The sequence below is a fragment of the Hypanus sabinus genome, chromosome 4 (genome assembly GCF_030144855.1).
Source record: "Hypanus sabinus isolate sHypSab1 chromosome 4, sHypSab1.hap1, whole genome shotgun sequence".
Taxonomy (NCBI): domain Eukaryota; kingdom Metazoa; phylum Chordata; class Chondrichthyes; order Myliobatiformes; family Dasyatidae; genus Hypanus; species Hypanus sabinus.
In genome coordinates, this window is record NC_082709.1 from 60,659,906 (window position 1) to 60,683,699 (window position 23,794).

At 41.9% G+C, this 23,794-nt stretch overlaps 1 long non-coding RNA gene across 1 annotated transcript in view; it reads right to left on the reverse strand.

Annotated features, from left to right (window-relative positions):
• LOC132392810 (uncharacterized) overlaps window positions 1-23,770 on the reverse strand; it is a 47,565-nt gene extending 23,795 nt beyond the window's left edge. The window contains exon 1 of the long non-coding RNA XR_009511657.1: window positions 23,637-23,770. This is a non-coding gene — a long non-coding RNA (uncharacterized LOC132392810). The remainder of the gene's footprint in view (window positions 1-23,636) is intronic.
• Between the last annotated feature and the right edge of the window lie 24 nt (window positions 23,771-23,794).

Below are 23,794 nucleotides of genomic sequence, written 5' to 3' on the forward strand. Positions count from 1 at the left end.
TGAAAGCAGAGCAGTGGGGATGACTGGAAAAATTGGATCAGCCCATGATTGAATGGCGGAGCAGACTCAATGGGCTGAATGGCCTACTTCTGCTCCTGTATCTTATGGTCTTATAAAAACTTTGCCTCTACAGTTGACTGTGGCAAAGAATTCCACAGAGTCACCACTCTCTGGCTAAAAAATCTATTCTGAGGCTGTGTCCTCTGGTCTTAGACTCCCCCACCATAGGAAATATCCTCTCCACGTACACAATATCAATGTCTTTCAGCATTCAAAATGTTTCAATGAGGTCACTCCTCATTCTTCTGAATTCCAATGAAGATGGGCCCAGAACTATCAAGTGCCCTTCATATGACAAGCCATTCAATCCTGGAATCATTTTCATGAATCTTCTTTGTACCCTCTCCAACTTCAGTACATCCTTTCTAAGATAAGGAAACCAAACCTGCTCACAATACTCCAAGTAAGGCTTCACCAGTGCTTTATAAAGTCTCAATATTATATCCTTGCTTTTACAGTGCCTATAAAAGGTATTCATCCTTCTTGAAAGTTTTCATGGTTTTTTTACAACATAGAATCACAGTGGATTTAATCTGGCTTTTTGACACTGATCAGTGGACTAAACTCTTCTGTGTCAAAGTGAAGACAAATTTCTACAAATTGGTCTAAATTTATTGCAATTATTAAACACAAAATAACTGACTGCGTAAGTATTCACCCTCTTCAAGTCAGTATTTAGTAGATGCACCTTTGGCAGCAATTACAGCCTTGATTCAGTGTGGATAGATCTCTATCAGCTTTCATATTTGGGTACTGCAAATTTTCCCCATTCTTCTTCACAAAACTGCTCAAGCTTTGTCATATTGCATGGGGATCATGAATGAACAGCCCTTTTCAAGTCCAGTCAATGTTCTCAATTGATTTAAGGTCTGGACTTTGACTTGGCCACACCAAGACATTAACTTTGTTGTTTTAAAGCCATTCTGGTGTAGCTTTGGCTTTATGCTTGGGGTCATTGTCTTGCAGGAAATCAAATCTTCTCCCAAGTCGCAATTCTCTTGCAGACTGCATCAAGTTTTCTTCCAAGATTTCCCTGATTTTTACTGCATTCATTTTACCCTCTACCGTCTCGAGCCTTCCAGGCCCTACTGCAATGAAACATCCCCACAACGTGATGCTCACCACCACCATGCTTCACAGTAGAGATGATGTGTTTTTGATGATGTGCAGTGTTTGGCTTACACCATAGATGGTATTTAGTCTGATGGCCAAAAAGTTCAATTTTGGTTTCATCAGACCATAGAACCTTCTTCCAGCTGACTTCAGAGTCTCCCACATGCCTTCTGGCAAACTCGAGCTAAGATTTCATGTGAGTTTTTTTTTCCAAGAGTGGCTTTCTATTTGCCACTTTCCCATAAAGCCGCGACTGGTGAAGCACTAGGGCAACAGCTGTTGTATGAGCCATTTCTCCCATCTCAGCTGCTGAAATTTGTAACTCAGTTGTCATAGGGTTCCTGGGGACCTCCCTCACTAGTCTCCTTCTTGCATGGTCACTCAGTTTTTGAGGACGGCCTGCTCTAGGCAGATTTACAGCTTGTGCCACATTCTTTCAATTTCTTGATGATTGACTAACTGTATTCCAAGGGATATTGAATGAGTTGGAAATTATCTTGTATCCATCTCCTGACTTGTGCTTTTCAATAACATTTTCATGGAGTTGTTTGGAGTGTTCTTTTGTCTCCATGGTATAGTTTTTGCAGGATACTGACTCACCATAAGTTGGACCTTCTAGATACAGGTGTATTTTTACTACAATCAATTGAAACCACCTTGACTGCACACATTACAGTCTCCATTTAATTATGTGACTCCTAAAACCATTTGGCTACATCACTGATGATTTGGTGTGCCTTATTAAAGGGGGTGAATACTGACGCAATTAAGTATTTTGTGTTTTATTTTTGTAATTAATTTAGATCACTCTGTAGAGATCTGTTTTCACTGACACCAAACAGTCTTTTTCCAAATTCACTGACACCAAAGAGTCTTTTTAGCCAAATTAAATTCACTGTGATTCAGTGTTGTAAAACAATAAAACATATAAACTTCTGAGGGGGGAGGGTGAATACTTTCCACGGGCACTGCGTATTCTATTTTACCAACAAACAATAATTAATTTCAGTTTTGAAATTTCCAGTTAATTTAACCATGGCAGCTTTGTGAATGAGAAACTTACAGCAAGAAAGTTATTAGCTGTATTTAGCAAAATTAACATTGCTGAACTCCTCAATTTATTAAAGTTTATAGAAATTATCATCTATAAATTTGGATGAGGTGGTTTTGTATAAACTACAAGCAGCATGTGATTTAAAAAATCAGAACAATATACCTTGCAAAAATATATCCAAAAAAAAATTGGCCTTGCTATTGTTGGGTTATTGACAACGATAACCAACTTTGTCATAATACCTTTTTATAATGTGCACTAATGTATCCGACATAATGTATAAGCAAATATCTTCACAATCGGGTATTATGGTTAAAAGAACCAACTGAAATACCAATCCTGGAAAATTAATGGCATGTCAAAAAATGGGTGTACAGTAATCCAATAGCTGTAGTAGAGACATGGCACCAACTATGGGTGTCATGATAGTGCAACAGTTACCATGATGTTATTACAGCTAAGAGCATTGGAGTTCAAAGTTTAATCCGCTGCTGTCTGTAAGGAGTTAGTACATCCTCCCTGTGAATGCATTGGTTTCCTCTGGGTGCTCCGATTTTCTCCCACATTCCAAAGACATGCCGATTAGTAGGTTGATTGGTTATTATAAATTGTCCTTTGATTAGGCTAGGGTTAAATAGAAGGGTTGTTGCTCAGTGTGGCTTGTTCGTCCAGAAGGGCCTGTTCTGCACTGTCTTTCTAAATAATAAATAACTGACAGGTGAAAGTGACAATTAGTTTACATGGATCAGTTCTTCAGATCGGAGTCCTGGGGCAGTTATCTTCAGCTGCTTCATCAGTGAACATTCATCCATTATAAGAAAAGCACATTTCTTTCCACTTTGTTTGATTTGCTGCTCTTCACAATTCATGTTCGCAGGCAGTAAAACTGGAACAACATTTAGGTCAAAGCAGCCTACTTGATTAATATCCCATCAAGTTAATCCTTCTTTCTCCAGCAGTGTACAGAGGCTACTGTGTATATCATCTATATAATGCAAATTCTTCTTTGACGGCATGCAAGTCCCTGCTCAGACAGCACAGTGGCATAGGCTGTAGAGCTGCTGACTCAATGTTGACCTCTGCTGTCAATGTGGAATTAGTTCATTCTTCCTGTGACTACATGTGTTTCTTCAAGGTGTGCCAGTTTCCTCCCACGTCCCAAAAATGTGCAGGTTTGTAGGTGAATCCGTCACTGTAAATTGCTTTCAGTGGAGACGAATAGCTGCCGGGGTGAAGGAGTTGATGGGCGTGGAGGGAGAACAGAAAATGGGATTAATTTGGGATCAGTGCAAATGGGCGCTTGCTAGTGTGGGCTCGGTGGCAGAAGGTTCTTTTACCGTGTTGTGGTATCTCTGACTCTAGCACCCTGAAAACTCAGAACCTTTGTTACATAGTGAAAAAAACATGAAAACTGAGAATTCCCCCACAAGTCTTGAAATTTAAAATACATTAACATTCCTTTTCTCACTGCCAGATCACACTGTGACCTCTCACAAATGACATGTCAATTTTCATACTCTTACTGTCAATACCACCATTCATGAGCTCTCTACTGCCTTTAACTTGTACTCCTCAGTCCTTGTCTAGAAAGAAAAAAAGAACTTATTCATTCACCTACCCTCCCCCCCCCACCACTCCAACTTTTATTATTCTGGCTTCTGTCTCCCTTCTTTTTCAGTCCTGATGAAGGGTCTAGCCCTGGAACATTGACTTTATTTTCCTCCATAGATGCTGTCTGACTTGCCGAGTTCCTCCAATATTTCTGCACACATGTTGCTGCAGAAAGAAAGAGTAGATGTTTCCTTCATTTAAATTGTCAGGAGACCAAAGTCATTGCCTTAGTTCACAGCCATAGTCTCTGACCCTTAACCAGTCTCATCCTGGCCACTTCTTGAGGATAGTTGAGACACTCATAATCTTGGCATCCCTATTTGACCCCACACTGAGCTTCGGAATCTGTGTCATTTACATGCATCCACCTATTAAGATTAGCCATCTTGAATTTCCATGCCTTCAGCTGGCCAGATCCCAAGCTCTGAATATCCCACACTAAACCACTCTGCATCTCTCCCTCCCTTGTCCTTGAAACAAGCCTCCTCAAGCTTGTGCTTGCCCATCTTACTAATATCATGTTTCTGTCAAATTTTATTATTGATCACCGAAACATCTTGCAACATTTTATTGTGTCCATTACATTACTGTAATTAACTTTGTCTTCATTTGGAGTGGTCTAGTGGTTGCCAATGAGCTCCACAGAAGGGAGAAAATGATTTTGAATAAAATTGGAGATATGCTATGACCAGTGGTAGCTTGCCCATTCATCCTAACTTTATCCTGTCACAAGCTGGACAGTAGCTATATGTGTGAAATACCAGGAGTGCAGAAATGTGGAGATCTTGAGCAAAACAGTCTGATAAAGGGCCCTTTTCACTTGCATATGCTGAAACTAAATAGGCTAAAAATATTACAAAGAGAGTCTTTTACAATTGACGGCCCCTTTTTTGTCATATGATGTTAAATTATTCTACACAGTCTACCCCATTTATGTCATAACTAGGGACAGTCTGGTTGTCTGTTTTTCAACATTCCTCTGATCATGTACATCTGTGCCTCGTTTAATACGATAGCCTTGTGCTGGCTGAATACAAGTGTCGTCTTCTGTTGGGAAGAATAAATAATTGTTTGCAGCAAGAATGGGCCATGCAAGGACTGTTCTCTGAGACTCCTGGAGCTCCTTTTATTACCCTGCATTTACTTACTGATTTGGAAGTTTTAAGCATCGCACTATTTAATTCTTAGATAGCATGGGGATAGGAGAGTTTAAATGGGTAGCCATGGAGTTGCAGAGAATACACTGGGTTCAGTGTATTTGTTGTGTATTCACAATGAAACGTTTAAAGGAGGAGATGAGATAGCCAACCTGTGAATCTGACTCATTTTAGCCAGGATAACTGGATAACAGGTATGTTTTTGTCTCAAGCACACACACAGTTAAGTGAAGCTCAGGGTGTATGACTAATTCTCCTGATATTAGATTGATAGTTTTCCCAATTCTCTTCCTCATCAACAATGAAATCTCCATAGCTTGGTTAGAGATAGACCACCAGCACTTTCCTTTAATATAACATTATATAGCAGGCTGGGCTCTGGCCTGGTAGCTATCTTCAGTTTATAAATTGATAGACTATAGTCTATTCTGCAAAAGTAGCCTTGTGGAAAGTTGACCTCTCTTGCTAAACATGGAACATGAAATAGTACAGCACAGAAACACACCCTTCAGCCCATGATGTTGGGCCAAACTAATAAAGCTAATTAAACTAATTCTTTCTACCTGCACACAGTTCATAACCCTCCATTCTCTGCATATTCATGTGTCTTTCTAAGATCCTCTTAATGCCCCTAATGTATCTGCCTCCACCACCACTTCTGATGGTGCACTGCAGACACAGCCACCGCTCTGTAAGAACAAAAATCTTGCACCACATCTCTCCTTTTGAATTGTCCCCTTCTCACCTTAAATGCATTGCCTCTAGTATTAGACGTTCCGACTGGAAGAAAGATACTGTCCACCATCTATTCCTCTCACAATCTTATAAACATTTGCCAATTTTCTCTCAGCCTCTGTGACTCCAGAGAAAATGACCTTGGTTTGTGCAAACCTCTGCTGCTAGCACATGCCCTCAAATCCATGCAGCATCCTGCTAAGCCTCTTTTGCACCCTCAGCAAAGCCTTCACATCTTTTAATGGGGTGGCCAGAAATTAAGGCTATATTCAAGACGTGTTATAAAGCTGCAACATAATTTGCAAATCTAACTCAGTGACTCAACTAATAACGGCAAGCATACAAGATGCCTTCTTTACTGCTCTCAACTTATTAAGTCACTTTCAAGGGAGCAATGGACTTGGCCCCTTTGATGCCTCTGTACATCAATGCTGTTAAGGTTCCTGCCATGAACTGTATGCTTTGCCTTTACATTTTGATCCCCCAAAGTGCAATAACTCATGTTTGCCTGGATTAAACAACAAACCTAATGTTGATCTATGTAATCAAAGAGATGAATGGAGATTTAAAAAATCATTCGGCTACTCTTTAGTTTGGATTTCTCTGATCTTTGTCCATCAAGGAGGAATACAAGTAAAAGATGCAGCTAAGTTTGAATAAGGTTGCGACACCTTGTTTTTGGGTTGCACTGGGAGGTACTAAAGGAACAGAAACTTGCATTCACCGTGCCTTTCACAACTTCAGGTCATCCAAAGAATATCACAACCAATGAAGTTCTTCTGAAATGTTACTGTTGTTGCAACATGGGGAATGCCTCTCATAAATAATGCACTGTAGCCTCTCATAGGCAGCAATGATATACTGAGCAGTTAATGTTTATAGTAGGAGGGGATCTAGTCAAGCTTTACTCATACCTCAGGCACTTGTTCCATGACAATGTGCAGAAGAATCCTGTGTGAGAAATATCAGTATCTACCACAGAGTGGTGAATGCGTGGAACACGCTGCCAATGGTGGTTATAGGCACGACTACATTAGGGACATTTCAGACACTCTTGGATAGGCACGTGAAAGAAAAATGGAGAGGTATGTACAAGGGATAGTTAGATTGATCTTAAGAATAGGCTAAAACATCAGCACAGCATTGTTGGCTAAGGGGCCTGTACTGTGCTGAAATATTCTATGTTCTAATAGACTCAAATTTATCATCCTACCAATATCCTGAATCCAGCTGTGCTTAATGAGAGATACCATTGTGTGAAATTCCACATATTAACCACAAGCATATCCCATTTACAATATCTAATCACACTGTTCACATGCTGCTTGAGTAAACTCATTAATTTTCACAGCCCTAAATCCTATCTGTAGAAATGTCTAAGACAAAGGCTTTTAGTTGATAACCCACATGTTCCTGTGCACACCAGAATAGTTCTAGGTTCTGTCTGCCCAGTTGCAGCAGAGATGCTGTACCAGTATTGGTTTCAATGTCCACCAGTTTAGAAATGCACAAAGAAGGGCCTCGGCCCAAAACATCGACTGTTTACTCCTTTCCGTAGATGCTGCCTGGCCTGCTGAGTTCCTCCAGCATTTTGTTTGTGTTGCGTGGATTTCCAGCATCCGCAGATTTTCTCTTGCTAGAAATACACAAAAATCAGTTTGTTCTTGATTACTCAAAAACTTCTATAGTTCTACCATGGAGAGCATTCTGACTGGCTGCATCACTGTCTGGTATGGAGGGGCTACTGAACAGGTCCGAAAGAGGCTGCAGAATGTTGTAAGTCTAATCAGCTCCTTCTTGGGCACTAACTTACAAAGTACCTGGGACATCTTTAGCGAGGGGTGTCTCAGGAAAGCAGTATCCATTATTAAGGACCTCCAGCACCCAATGCATGCCCTTTTCTCACTGTTGCCATCAGGTAGGAGGTACAGAAGCCTGAAGGCACACACTCAGCAATTCAGGAACAGCTTCTTCCCCTCTGCCATCCAATTCACAAATGGACATTGAAGCTTTGGACACTACCTCACTTTTTTTTAAATATACAGTATTTTTGTTTTTGCACTTTTTAAAATCTATTCAAATATGTAATTGATTTACTTGTTTATTTTTCTCTCTGCTAGATTATGTATTGCATTGAATTGTTGCTGCTAAGTTAACAAATATCACGTCACATGCCGGTGATAATAAACCTGATTCTGATTGCTTCCATCTGGAATGCATATGTTAGTAAGCACTAGTTTATGATAGATTTAGGCTAGGCCATGATGCTCCCTGTGTCAGATAGCTTGCTGTACTACCAAGCTGGTTGAACACATGAAGAACACACTGTTCATTCAGGCAGTGTGAAAGCAGATCCAGGGTGCACCCGTAGCTTGGCATAAGCCACTGTTTTTTGGATGCATAAAGGAAACTGAAACTCGGGCTCACAATCTTTGTATTAAGTGTGTCTTCCTGGGACCATGTTTTTATGATTTAGCTGCATTTTTACTCGTATTTTGTTTGTCTTTCCGATCTGAGAAATCCAAGTCGAATCATTTATTTCTCATCTCCATTAATTTCTTTCTTTACATAAGGTAGTGCAATTATTCAGCTGGGCTCCTCCAACAATACCTCCCAAACATGTGCCCTTTACCAGCAAGAAGAACAAGGACAGCGGGTACATGCAAGCCACACCACCTGAAATGCCTCTCCGAGGATCACACTACCCTGACTTGGAAATGTATTGCAGGTTCTAAATCGTATAACTCGCTATTCAACTGGACCATGTGAATACCTCCAATGAACAGTCTCCTCTTCCTGTGCTGAGAAGGACTTCAGTGGTTCAAGATAGCTGCTCACTGGCACCTTCTCCAGGATACTGTGATTATGTAATAATGTTGGCTTTGAGTAAATACTAGACCCAAAAAATTAAATTTGAGCACAGAAGGCAATCCAAGTGGTCAACACACACAAAATGCTGAAGGAATTTTGGCCAGGCAGCATCTATGGGGAAAACAAAGTACAGTCGACATTTCAGGCTGAAACCTTTCAGTAGGCTGGAGGAAAAAAGAGATGAGTAGAATTAAAAGGTGAAGGAGGGGAGAGAGAAGCACTAGGTAACAGTTGTGGCAAAATGTAGAGCTGGATTATTGATCTTCGTTTCTCATTTTTCAGAAGAGTGCTCAACATTAGGGAAAAGACTGAAATAAAATTTAAGCTGAAAATTTTGGGATACAATACTTGAATGTGTGGACCAATATTCATTCACTGAAATAAGTCATCCTTTTGATCAAAACTAGGAATAATCACTCCCCAAGACTAGAATTTTTGATCATCAGAGACATTGAAGAGCTTTTAACTGCAACAAGCTTACAGACAACTATAAGGACTATGAGGGAAGGACTTCAAGATCCTTCTCCTTGATGACTGGTTATGATGTTACCCTGCACCACTTTGCATAGCAATGTCTCCGATAAAGGACAGCTATATGTAATTGTGGTTGTTGGATAGCCTAAGTGGCCAGCCAGACTGAGAATAAGCTAGATCATAAATGAAATATTTCCATAGATATCTGGCTGGCAGCAACAGAACTTAGGGGCATGTAGATTTCTCAACATGGTGGTTATGTTCTTAAGTTCGGAGTCCAATTCTGTAAGGAGTCTCTGTACATCCTCTCCTTGGAATGCGTGGGTTTTCTTTAGGCCTTCTGGTTTCCTTCCACAGACCAACGATCTACCGGGTAGGTGATTGGGTTTGTTGTGAGTTGCTAAGGTGGTGTGGCTCGAAGGACCAAAGAGCCTACTCTGTGCTGTACTGCTACATAGATAAAGGAATAACTCACCAGCTCATTATGGACTTAGCCCTAAACAGAATCCAATATTTGCTCAAGATCTATGTTTTTGTACAATTTTTCTTAAATCTGTCAGAAGCTGGTAAACATTATGTTTTATTAAAAATGAGGGATAGGAGATCTATCAATCTCAAGAACATACCTTGGCAAATGTGGTTTTTAAAAACACATGGGACTTAAGATACATAATTTTTCTTGTAATCGATGTAGGATAAACTTCTAACCTACTAACTATAAATGGATGCTAGATCTAGTACACACCATCACCTGAGTAATGTAAAGCCACTATTTTTTATATATTTTTACAAATTTCTAATTACAACGTAATTGCTTTACACAGGGTCACATTTAATCTCTAGAGATCAAGGAGAAGACTAGTCTTGGGGAGTGATTATTCCTAGTTTTGATCAAAAGGATGTTGAGCATAATTTTACTAATATATTAAAATACATTTACAAAAAAAATCCTTAACTGATAGTAAGTAATTAGAAACTTATAAGGAATAAAAAACAAACTACTTAAACACTTCCTATTTTTTGATCAAAGTCAAGCCAAAGCTAGGGTCTTAAATCTAAACAAAGCACAGAATGAGGGTATTAGTATAAGATAACCAAGGAGATTAGTGAGAAACAGGACAAAACTGTAAAAGCTCTCTCCTCACTGCTACAGGAGCCTCAAGACTCACACTACCAGGTTTATTACTTCTCAAACATCAGGCTTTTGAACCAAAGTGAATAATTCACTTACTCCATCACTGAAATGTCCCCATAAACCTTGGATTCACTTTCAAGGACTCTTCATCTCATGTTCTAGATATTTATTGCTTATTTACTTATTATTATTTATTTTTTCTTTCTTTTTGTATTTTCACAGTTTGTTGTCTTTTGCACACTGCTGGTGTGGTCTGTCATTGATTCTATTATAGTTACTGGATTTATTGAGTTGACCTGCAAGAAAATTAATCTCAGGGTTGCAAATGGTGACATATATATGTACTTTCATAATAAATTTACTTTGAACTTTAAGAAATGAAAAAAGATTAGAACAATTAATTTCTGATGGATTGAGAAAGGAGAAAATTACATTGTGAAGTAAGTAAATGGTAGAAACTCAAATGTAATACCCTGTTCCAGTTTTTTGTCACACAGGTCCACTTAAAGCTTCACTCAGCTTTGAAAGAGGTAGCAATGACTATGTGTATTTATTGTTTGTGATCTCTCAAAATTTCTTTAATTTTTCTACAAATGTTAATGTCAATATTTAAGGAAGGAAGGAAAGACAAAGCCAGGAATCAGAGCAGTGGACCAGACATCTGTAATAGGGAAAATATTGGGATCTATTATTAAGGAAGTGAAAGAAGGTAATTAAAACATAATAATGGTATTGAATAGAGTCCACATGAATTTCTGAAAGATAAATTACGTTTGGTAAATCTATAATTTTGAGTTAAGTGAATAGAAAAGGGTGATCCAACAGATGTGATGAATGTTGTCTTTCAGGAGGCCTGAAATAAGATGTCATGCAAGAGTTTATTAAACAAAATTAAAGTTTTTGAGATAGTGGGTAATATACTAGCTGGGAGTGAGGATTGGTTAATAAACAAATTCAGAATAAAGGGGCCATTATTAAATCAGAGGAATGTGAGGTGCTTTCTTAAGTAGCGTTGGGGCTGATTGTTCACAGGCCAGATCAGTTGTTCACAGCCCAGATCAGTAATTTCACTGAGGGATAAGTCCAGCATATAATTTTGCTGATGATACAAAGCAGGGTGATGATGCTGTTGTGAAGAGCATATAGATAGACTTCAAGGGAATACAGATTGGTAAAGTTAATGGCTGGGACAGAGCAGATAGAATCTTATGTCAGTACTGATGAACCCAGATAGAATAAGTAAAGACTCGGTTAAAATCCCCAGTCTTCCCCTGACTAGCTTCCTGCAGGTGCAAGAGGTTTTTGAATGTACACCTGCCTATAAAGAAGACCAGAAGTATAATTAACTTTTGTTTTCAAGGTCTTGTTGACATAAAACTTATTTTCTCCAGAGGTGTACATGATATCCAAGCAGCATCCATGATTTATTCATTCTCACTCTCAGTGATCGATCAATGGTGCATGCATTTGTCCACATTTGTCTATTCTGTCCACTGCACAGTCCTTGTGGAGACAAAATCCCATTTTCATACCCTTTGTCAAGCATTAGCATCAGAACAGATCTAACTGTGGGCCAGCACCAGGAGCAGAAATGGACTACCAAACCACGTAACCTCCTCAAAGCTTTCCGCTTCTTTTTGGATTCCAGACCTAACCAATTCCCCTCTACCGCCACTCTCCTCCGTCTAGCAGAATCAGTTCTTACTCTCAATAATTTCTCCTTTGGCTCCTCCCACTTCCTCCAAACCAAAGGTGTAGCCATGGGCACCTGCATGGGTCTCAGTTATGCCTGCCTTTTTGTTGGCTTTGTGGAACAATCCCGGTTCCAAGCCTATACGAGTATCCATCCCCCTCTTTTCCTTCGCTACATCGATGACTGCATTGGCGCTGCCTCCTGCAAGCATGCTGAGCTCGTTGACTTCATTAACTTTGTCTCCAACTTTCACCCTGTCCTCAAATTTACCTGGTCTATTTCCAACACCTCCCTCCCCTTTCTTGACCTTTCTGTCTCCATCTCTGGAGACGGCCTATCTACTGATATCTACTATAAGCCTACAAACTCTCACAGCTACCTGGACTATTCCTCTTCTCACCCTGTCTTTTACAAAAATGCCATTCTCTTCTCGCAATTCCTCCGTCTCTGCCGCATCTGCTCTCGGGATGAGGCTTTTCATTCCAGGATGAAAGTGATGTCTTCCTTTTTTAAACAAAGGGGCTTCCCTTCCTCCACTATCAACTCTGTTCTCAAACGCATCTCTCCCATTTCCCGCACATCTGCCCTCACCCCATCCTCCTACCACCCCACTCGGGATAGGGTTCCCCTTGTTCTCACCTACCACCCCACCAGCCTCTGGGTCCAACGTATAATTCTCTGTAACTTCCGCCACCTCCAATGGGATTCCACTACCAAGCACATCTTTCCCTCCCCCCACTCTTTCTGCTTTCTGCAGGGATCGCTCCCTACACGACTCCCTTGTCCACTCGCCCCACCCACATCCCTTTCCACCGATCTCCCTCCTGGCACTTATCCTTGTAAGCAGAACAAGTGCTACACCTGCCCTTACAGTTCCTCCCTCACTACAATTCAGGGCCCCAGACAGTCCTTCTAGGTGAGGCAACACTTCACCTGTGAGTGGGCTGGTGTGGTAAACTGCATCCGGTGCTCCCGGTGTGGCCTTTTATATATTGGTGAGACCCGACGCAGACTGGGAGACCATTTCGTTGAACACCTACGCTCTGTCTGCCAGAGAAAGCAGAATCTCCCAGTGCCACATATTTTAATTCCACGTCCCATTCCCATTCTGATATGTCAATCCATGGCCTCCACTACTGTCAAGATGAAGCCACACTCAGGTTGGAGGAACAACACCTGATATTCCGTCTGGGTAGCCTCCAACCTGGTGACATGAACACTGGCTTCTCTAACTTCCATTAATGCCCCTCCTCCCCTTATTACCCCATCCCTGATTTATTTATTTTTCTCCACCTCCCCTTTTTGTTCTCCCTCTGCCTGTTCTCCATCTCCTTCTGGTGCTCCCCTCCCCCTTTCTTTCTCCCTAGGCCTCCTGTCCCACGATCCTTTCCCTTCTCCAGCTCTGTATCCCTTTTGCCAATCACCTTTCCAGCTCTTAGCTTCATGCCACCCCCTCCGGTCTTCTATCATTTCGCATTTCCCCCTTTCAAATCTGTTACTATATTTTCTGTCAGCTAGTCCTGATGAAGGGTCTCAGCTCGAAACGTCGACTGTGCTTCTCCCTATAGATGCTGCCTGGCCTGCTGTGTTTCACCAGCATTGTGTGTGTGTGTTGATGTAACCTCCCGTGGGTCTCTCTCTGTCAATATGATCAAGCCAAGGGATCAATCCCAGTTCAAGAGGATTGCAGTAGAGTATGCTGGCAGTGACACTAGATATACCCAAAACTCAGTGCTACTCTTGTGAAGCTGTTCTGCTTGGCACCTGTGTGCTAAATAGTACACTATAGACAGCTGAGTGATCTTCCAACCAACACATTAGAACTCTGTGTCCTGCCACACTTAGTTGTAAAAACTAGTAGACAGTTAAACATCTGCTGGGTTTAGGTTGTTGCTCCAAGGATTTCCCCACCCAGCACATCAGCAGAACCCAGCATCCGAGTGCTAAAGAAGAGGTTGAGACATTCACAACTCTGTTCAGCCAGAAGTGCAGAGAAGATAATCATCTTGGCTTCATCCTGAGACCCCTGCTATCACAGAAACCAGCCTTCAGCCAATTTAATTCATTTTACTCAATATCAAGAGATATGTGAGCACTGTATATGGCTGGGGCCAAGCAACATTGCAGCTGTAGTATTGAAGACCTATGCCCCAGAACTAGCCTCTAGTCAAGTTATTTATACGCAATTATAGCACAGCTATCTGCTTGACAATGTGAAGCACTGTTCAGGTGTCCTTTCTACAAAGAGCAGGTCAAAGCTACTGTTCAAATACTCTATTCTCAATCATCAGCAAGGTGGTGGAAGATGTCATCAATCATTCTATCATTGCCTCACCCATGTCTCGACATGAAATATCAACTGCTTATTTCCCTCTAAGGATGTAGCCTGACCCGTTGAGTTCAAAGGTTCATTTTATTGTCAAAGTATGCATGCGCCGTATGACTGATACTTGTCTTCTCCAGATAGCCATGGAATACAGGAAAACCATGGGGGTTGTTGAAAGAGAAAACATGAACCCCTACGCCCACCCTTGGCATGAAAAAGGAACAAACTTGCCCAACCCCTCCCCTACAGGAAAAAACCTACTATTCAATGCTCAGTTCAGATTTCACCAAGATCACTGAGCTGCAGGCTTCTAACCCTAACCCTAATGAAAGGCATGGGCCAGATTAACCTGGCTTCACCATACTAGCCCATCCACCATTGCACCTCAGGCATCACCAGTCAAAACTCTGCAGCCTAACCTCTCCCAGCCAAACATTTACATCCACCAGCCCAACACTCAAACCTAATCCTAAAGTCCTGAAGGGGTACACACCCCCACAAACACTAGGCACTCCCCGATTAACCCTGGCTTCAGCCCCACAAACCCAAAGCACACCCCAATTAACCCTTGCTAAACCCCCACAAACACTGAGTCCTATGTCAGGAGGGGCAAAATTCAACAAAGGCAAGTGTTGGACCTGGTTAATGAAGGCGTGGGCCAGTTCAAAGTGGTAGGGTTGCGTGAAACTGAATCTCAAGTGACGAGATCAAAAAGCACAAGAGGGCTGATTCGCCCACTGCCCGCATAATCTCAACCTAACCTTACAGTGACACGCTCTTCATTCTCCCGGTCCACGAAGTACCAATAAGAAAGCCCAGATACACAGAAGGTGAGAGAGAACCAGTAAATTAAACCCAAGATGGGGCGACAGACAAGTCAGTGCTAAACTCAGGTGCAGTTCTGCTGAATGCCCAGTAAACACTGTCAATTTAACCCATGCAATCCCAGGCATACAGATGCCAGGTAATGATGTTTTAAAAATATCATTACCCTCAGAATTACATGCCTCTCATTATCTTGGTCCCTGGGAAAAACACAACTCAGATCGTTGAACCAAGTGGTGTCGGACCACAATAATGAAAGGCATGGGCCAGATTAACCTGGCTTCACCATACTAGCCCAGCCGCCATCGCAGTGCATACATCAACACTCAAAACTCTGCAGCCTAACCTCTCCCAGCCAAACACTCAAACCTAATCCTAAAGTCCTGAAGGGGTACACACCCCCACAAACCCTAGGCACTCCCCGATTAACCCTGGCTTCAGCCCCACAAACCCAAAGTACACCCCAATTAACCCTTGCTAAACCCCCACAAACCGGATATCCTATGTCAAGAGGGGCAAGATCTAACAAAGGCAAGTGTTGGACCTGGTTAATGAAGGCGTGGGCCAGATCAAAGTGGCAGGGTCACATGAAACTGAATCTCAAGTGACGAGATCAAAAAGCACAAGAGGGCTGATTCGCCCACTGCCCGCATAATCTCAACCTAAACTTACTATTCAATGCTCAGTTCAGATTTCACCAAGATCACCGAGGCTTCTAACCCTAACCCTCACCCTCACCCTAACCCTACTATTCAATGCTCAGTTCAGATTTCACCAAGATCACTGAGCTGCAGGCTTCTTTGTGACCTTAATCAAAGTATGGATCAAAAAGCTGAATCCCAGAGGTGAGCTGAGAACGGCTGCCCTTGACATCAAGGCAGCTCTTGACCAAGTGTGACATCAAGGAGTCCTGGTTAAATTGGAACCAGCTGGCATTAAGAGAAATACAGCCCAATGCCTGGAATCCTAAACCCTACATACCACAAAAAAGATGGCTGTGGTTTTCAAAGACCAATTACTGTATCTCAGCCCTCACAGCCAGACTTCCTCAAGGCAGTGTGCTAGATCCAATTGTCTTAAACTGCTTCAACAATGACTTGCCTTCTATCATACGGTCAGAAGTGGAGACTGAACAACTTTAGTCTCATTTACAACTCCTTAGAAAACAAATTAGTCCATTCCTGCCTGCAGCAAAAGCATGATTGTACTTGGGCATAGCTTGATATGTGTCAAACTAACATTTGCTTCACAGAAATCCTTCCACCAACCAACCACAAGGCACAACTGAGAAAGTGATGGAATGCGCTCAGCTTACCTGGATGAGTTTGATTCCAAAATCAAGACCTAGTAGTTCAAAGTTTGGTGTTTGATTGCCATCTTCCAGATAGCTTCACACCCCAATCACTACCTGCACAGCATGGCTGCAGTGTGTACCATCTAAAAGTGCACCACAGTTACTCCCTGGGCCACTCTCGCAGTACCTGCTCAAACCAGCAATCACTGCCAAGAACACTGGCAACAGATGCAAGAACAAACATGAAGGTCCATCTCAAACTGTGCACCATCCTGGCTTAGAAATATTGCCTCTTCTTCATTAGACCTGTGACAGGTCTAACTCCAGTAACATCCTGCCCAACACTGGGAATGGTTCAAAGTTGCAAGTCATTGCTATTGTTATTCCACCATTTACACTTGTTCACTGGGGATGTCTGAGAACCCTTATCCAATGTGCTGGTGAATGGCAGATGTGATTTGCCTGCACTCTGGTTGAGCTCCAAGCCATTGTGCTCCCCTGCCTTCTAAAAGAATCACAGGAGGTCTGATTGAAATCAAGTATCAGAATTTCTGAGAAGAAAGCTTTCAATTGTTTTTCACACTGCAATTACACTAGGCCAGATGTGTGTTGCATGGAATATGATTGGATGACAATGGAAAATTCACTCGTAGCATGGGACTCCTTTGCTACGTCTTTGAAGCTTTGAACTGAAACAGCAGTTTGCTTTCCAGAGCCCCACTCTCAGAACATTGCGTACTCTGCCTCTGTTTGTGTTGTGGCTTTCACCACTAGGTGGCAGTCTGAGCACACGCTCAGCTTAATTCATTAAATAATCAAGTCACAGAATACTGAACAGCACAGAAACATCTTCTCCAGCCCAGTATATCTGCATGAACTGCGATGCCAGTCAAAGCTAATTTCCCTGCACCTATATCCCAAATTCTGTGCCTGTTTAAGTCACTGTCTAAGCACCTCTTAAAACTTGCCCCCAGCTTGTTTCAAATGGGCCTTCAGGTCCGGTGCTCCCGGTGTGGCCTTTTATATATTGGTGAGACCCAACGCAGACTGGGAAACTGTTTTGCTGAACACCTACACTTTGTCCACCAGAGAAAGCAGGATCTCCCAGTGGCCACACATTTTAATTCCACGTCCCAATCCCATTCTGATATGTCTATCCATGGCCTCCTCTACTGTCAAGATGAAGCCACACTCAGGTTGGAGGAACAACACCTGATATTCCGTCTGGGTAGCCTCCAACCTGATGGCATGAACATTGACTTCTCTAACTTCCATGAATGCCCTCCTCTCCTTCTTACCCCATCTCTGACATATTTAGTTTCCCCCCCTCCTTTTTTTTCTCTCTCTCTGCCCAACCCTCTGCCTGTTCTCCATCTCCCTCTGGTGCTCTCCTCCCCCTTTCTTTCTCCCGAGGTCTCCCGTCCCATGATCCTCACCCATCTCCAGCTCTGTATGCTTTTTGCCAATCACCTTTCCGGCTCTCAGCTTCACCCCACCCCCTCCGGTCTTCTCCTATCATTTTGCATTTCCCCCTTTCAAATCTCTTACTATCTTTTCTTTCAGTTAGTCCTGACGAAGGGTCTCGGCCCGAAACGTCGACTATACTTCTTCCTATAGATGCTGCCTGGCCTGCTGTGTTCCACCAGCATTTTGTGTGTGTTGCTTGAATTTCCAGCATCTGCAGATTTCCTCGTGTTTGCCTTCAGGTTTTTACAAGGTTTGTTTTCAGTATGAGGAGAGTCTTACTAAGGAAGGATTTTCTGACCTTCCCTAGTTGTCCTGAAGGAATTCAGAGTCAACTGCTTTATTATGAACCCGATTTCTTTAGACTGATCAATTGTACAGTTCATCTTGATCCTGTTTCCACCTGACATCAAAACATGCAGTGGTTACCATATGGGCTTCCCCTTGCCTACAGAAGCAAGCACTGATCCAAGCAAATCAGCAGTTCTGGTTCAGCAGAAGGAATCCAAGTCGTTCACTCTTCACATGTTGAACCACAGACTGTAAATTTTTGTTCACCTCTCACGACAATCCCAGTCTACATCACCAAAGACTAGGATAGATCATGATTCTATCCCTTCAAAGCATCTCTCCTTAACAGTTAAGTAACCACTGTTTCTCTGACCATAACCTTTTATGTGTTTCCTTCACTCAGTCATTAGAAGAGTTACCACGATTCCCAAACACACCTTAGAAATAGGAATTCACCAAATCTCACAATTCTAAATTGGACTCCTTAATTTTTTTAATCTAAAAGATGAACTGCGAATTAATACTTAGTTTCCTAGTGCTCCTAGTTTCCTTTACAGCAAGCACCGGAGACATGGACAAATCCACAGGATCAGATGAGATCTATCCCAGATTACTGCAATAAAATAAGATAACTAGGCCATTGACAGAAATCTTCTACATCTTCATATGAACAGGTGAGATACCAGAAATTGGAGGATAGCTTATGTTATTCCTTTATTCAAGAAGTGCAGCAAGGATAAGTCAGGTAACTAGAGCTTACTTGTAGGGAAATTACTGGAGAACATTCTAAGGGACAGGATTTATGTACATTTGGAAAGGCAGAGTTAGTTAGGTGTAGTTGGCATGGCTTTGGATGGGCGAAATCCTGTCCCATTTAGTAGGCTGCTTCAGAAGGGTAAGGCACATGGGATCAAAAGCAGGCTGGCTAAATAAATACAAAACAGCCTTGGTGATTGGAGATACAGACAAAGATTGAACATGCCATTTATATATTTCAATTCCTTAAGGTATCTCTCCTTTCCAATTAAAGAAAATTGGAGGATTATGGATATATAGGGTTAGATTAATTGTGGAGAAGGCTTAAAAGCTGGTACAACACCGTGGGCCAAAGGGCCTGAATTGTGCTGCACTATGTTCTAAACATTGCTACCAACTGCATTCTTGCTACCTATGGTTTTCTCTGTGTTTAAAAAAAACACACTTGTCTCACAAATTACCTTTAAACTTTCCCCCTCTCACCTTAAATTTATGTCCTCTAGTATTTGACATTTCCACCCAGGGAAACAATTGTGACTAGCCATCTATTACATTCATTTTATAATCTCGTCAGATTCACTCCTCAGCCTCCAACACTCCAGAGAAAACAATGCAAGTTTGTCCGATGTCTCTTCATGGTTAATACTCTCCAATCCAGGCAACATCCTAGTGAACCTCTCCTCCACCCTCTCCCAACTCTCAAGATCCTTCCTGTAATGCAGCAAACAGAACCGCACACAATACTGCAAAAGTAGCAGGAAAAAATGTTTTATGAAGCTGCAACATAACTTGCAAACTTTTCTACTCAATGCTGTGACCGATGAAGGCAAGTGTGCCTTACCTTGTTTACCATGCTTTCCACATCACTTTCAGGGAGCTATGGATTTGCACCTCAAGATCCCTCTGTACATAAATGCTGTTAAGGGTCCTGCCATTAACTATACTTTCCTCTTACACTACACCTCCCAAAATGCAAAACATTTGTCTGGAATAAAAATCATTTGCCTGCCCAAGTCTGGAATTAACGTGGCTAAAGAGGAGACAAAGATCTCCGACAGGGCCCCAGTAATTTCCTCCCTCAGCCTAGGATAGATTCCATCAGGCCTTGGGGACTTATCTACCTAATATTTTTTAATACACCACACCCAACAGCATCACCCATGCCCTAGAATATCAACATGCTCCTTTTCAATCTAACTATCGTGCATGTCCTTCTCTTTGGGAACACTGATGCAAAGTACTCACCCTTGTTTGCTTCCAAGGCTCCATGCATTAATTCTCTTCTTTGTCTTAGAGTGGATCTACCTTCTCCTTTGCCACCATCTTGCTCCTAATATGCAGTACATACAAAATACTTTGCAATTATCCCTAATCCCAAGGACACAGGACATTTCTGGTCAATGATTCTTCACGATCCCTAACTTAAGATCTTCCCTGTTTCTTTTACGTAGGCAGCATGGTAGAGTAGCAATTAATGCAACACTATTACAGCACCAGTTGTAAGACTGGGGTTTGATTCCTGCCTCTGTAGATAAGGAGTACACAGATTGTTGGAGGACCTCAGCAGGTCAGGCAGCCTCCATGGAAATGAACAAATAGTCAATGTTTTGAGCCGAGGCCTCCTTCAGGGCTGTAAGAAGGGTCTCAGCCTGAAATGTCAACTGTTCGTTAGTTTCCATGGTGCTGTCTGACCTGCTGAGTTCCTCCAGCATCGTGCATATTTTGCTTTGGATTCGCAGCATCTGCAGAATTTCTTGTGTTAAAGAGTTTGTACATTCTCCCTGCTGTTACATGGGTTTCCTCCAGGTGCTCCAGTTTCCTCCCACTTTCCAAACACATATGTGTAGGGTTATTGAGTTGTGGACATGCCATGTTGGGACAGAAAGCATGGCAACAGTTGTGGGCTATTCCCCAAGTACAATCCTCACTGATTTGATATGACACAAATGATGCATTTCATTATATGTTTTGATAAGACCATTTGGCCCATTAAGTCTGCTCTGTCATTCCATTATGGCTGATTTATTATTCAACTCAACACCCTTACTAATAAATAATCTATCAACCTCTACTTTAAATATACCCAATGAACTGGCCTCCACAGCCATCTTTGGCAATGAATTCCACAGATTTACCGCCCGCTGATTGAAGAAATTCCTCCTCAATTCTATTCTAAAGGGACATCCTTGTATTTTGAGACTGTGCCCTCTGACCCTAGACTCTCCCACTTTAGGAAACATCTTCTCCAAGTCCACTCTGTCTACTAGAGGTTCCCAACCTGAGGTCCATGGACCCCTCGGTTAATGATAGGGGCCTGTGACATAAAAAAGATTGGCCACCCCTGATCTAGACCCTTCAATATTTGATACATTTCAATGAATGAAATCCCCTCACTCTTCTAAACTCCAGTAGGTACAGGTTATGAGCCATTAAACACTCCTCACACATTAACTCTTTCATTCTCATGATCATTCTCTTGAACCCGCTCTGGACCCCCTCCAATGTTAGCACATCCTCTCACAACTGCCCAAAACTGCTCATAATACTCTAAGTGCAGTCTGTTCAAAGCCTTACATCCTTGCTTTTATATTCTAGTGCTCTTGAAATGAATGATAACATTGCATTTGCCTACCTACTCAACCCACAAGTTGTGGAATCCTGAACGAGGACACCCAAGTCCCTTTGCACGTCTAATTTTTCCATTTGCTCCCTCTTTAGAAAATAGTCTCTCTTAATTCCTTCTACTAAAGTGTATGACTATACACTTTGTCCATTTTTCTAATCTTTTTGTCCTTTTGCAGACTCCCTGCTTCCTCAGTTATATCTACCCCTTCACCTATGTTTGTATCATCCACAAACTTGGCCACAATGTCATAGATTCCATTATCCAAATCATAGACAGAAGTGGTCCCAACACCAACCTCTGCAGAAACCATTTGTCACCGATATCCAACCAGAAAAGCCCCCCTTTATTACCACTCTTTACCTCCTCCCAGTCACCTTCTATCCACGCTAGTATCTTTCATGCTGGTATGTAATATCATATGCTCTGATCTTGTTTAGCAGCCTCGTGTGTGGCATTTTGTCAAAGGCCTTCTGAAAATCCAAGTAAACAACATCCATTAACTCTTCTTTGTCTATCCAGTCTGTGAGTTCCTTAAAGAATTCCCACAGATTTGTCAGGCAAGATTTCTCCTTAAAGAAGCCATGCTGACTTCAGCCTATTTTATCATGCGCTTTCAAGTATCCCATCAGGCTCAGAGAGCTATAATTTCTTGTCTTTTGCCTCTCTCACTTCTGAGTGGGATGACACTTGCAATTTTCTAGTTTTCGGGACGCATTCCACAATCTAGGGATTACTGAAAGATAACTATTAATGCCTCCACAATCTCTTCAGCTACCTCTTTAAGAACCCTGTGGTGTAGTGTGTCTGGTCCAGGTGACTTATCTGCCTTCAGCTTCTTGAGCACCTTCTCCTTAGTAATAGCAAATTACATTTACTTCTGCCCCGACACTTTCAAATCTCTGGCATGATACTGTTAGTGTCTTCCACAGTGAAGACTGCGCAAAATATTTAATTGAATTTGTTCACCATCTCTTTGTCCCCTATTACTACCTTTCCAGCTTCATTTTCCAGCAGTCTGATAGCCACTCTCACCTCTCTTTTACTCTTTATATATCTGAAAAAAATCTTTTGATATCCTCTTAAATTATTGGTTAGCTTACATTTTATATTTCATCCTTTCTCTCCTTATTGCTTTTCTCATTGCCTTCTGTTGGTTTTTAAAAGCTTCCCAATCCTTCATCTTCCCCCCCCCTATTTTTTTGCTATATTATATGCCCTTGCTTTTGCTTTTGTACCATCTTTGACTTCCCTTGTTAGCCTCCTTTGCAATACTACTTCTTGAGGATGACAATTTACGGAGTTCCACATGTATATGCGACAAATAAGGCTAATTTTTATCTTTAAAAAATCTTACTCGAGGGCCAGAAGTCTAACTTCAGCTTCCTAAGCCTCCATGTGCTGTATTTCTCCTTTTGACCAAACTTACAACTTGTCATATAAGATTCACAGACCTTGCCTATTGTTTCATCCCTATGCTTGTTCTGAAAGCTAATCAACCGGCCTTTAAAAATAACTCCTACACACTGTATCAAATGTGGATTTACCCTCAAAGAGCTGCTTCCAATCTCTTTCCTCCAGTTATGGCCTAATTGTACTGCAATTAACCTTCCCCCAATTTAGCACTTTAACTTTCCTGTCTTTAAAATTTACAGAACGAAGATCGCTGTTCCCAAAATGTTCCCCACTGAAACGTAATCATCTCGGGGTGGCATGGCAGCATACTAGTTAATCCAGCATGATTACAGCACGGTGACCCAGGTTCAATTCCGTCACTGTCAGACTGTGTGGATTTCCTCCGGGCGTTCTGGCTTCCTCCCATATTCCAAAGTCGTACAGGTTAATTGATTTCATGGCTGGAAAAGCCTGTCACTCTGCTGTTCATCTAAATACAAACTTACACATCTGGTCCAGCTCATTCCTCAGTATAAGGTCTTATGTGACCCATCCCTAGATGGACCATTTACATACTGTTTCAAGAAACCTTCTTACATGATCCTGTCAAATTCCACCCATTCTAAGCCCTGGCACAATGAGACTCCAATCAATATTTGAGAAAGTTAAAAATCATGCATGACCTTCACCTGGCTGCTTGTCAGGATCCGCCCAAGTGTCTGCTTACCATCAAAGCGCTCCCTTCCCACCTCTACCTACCTGGGCTCGCTGGATAAGCCGTCACGGAGTAAGAAAGATTTTTTTCAAATGGGAAAATCACGCCTTTGCGCTTTCACAGGGCGAATGCAAAAATAATCACGTTCAAACGGTCTGCCTGGGCAAGCTGCCTTCGCACTCCCGCAAGCACTCGACTTTTC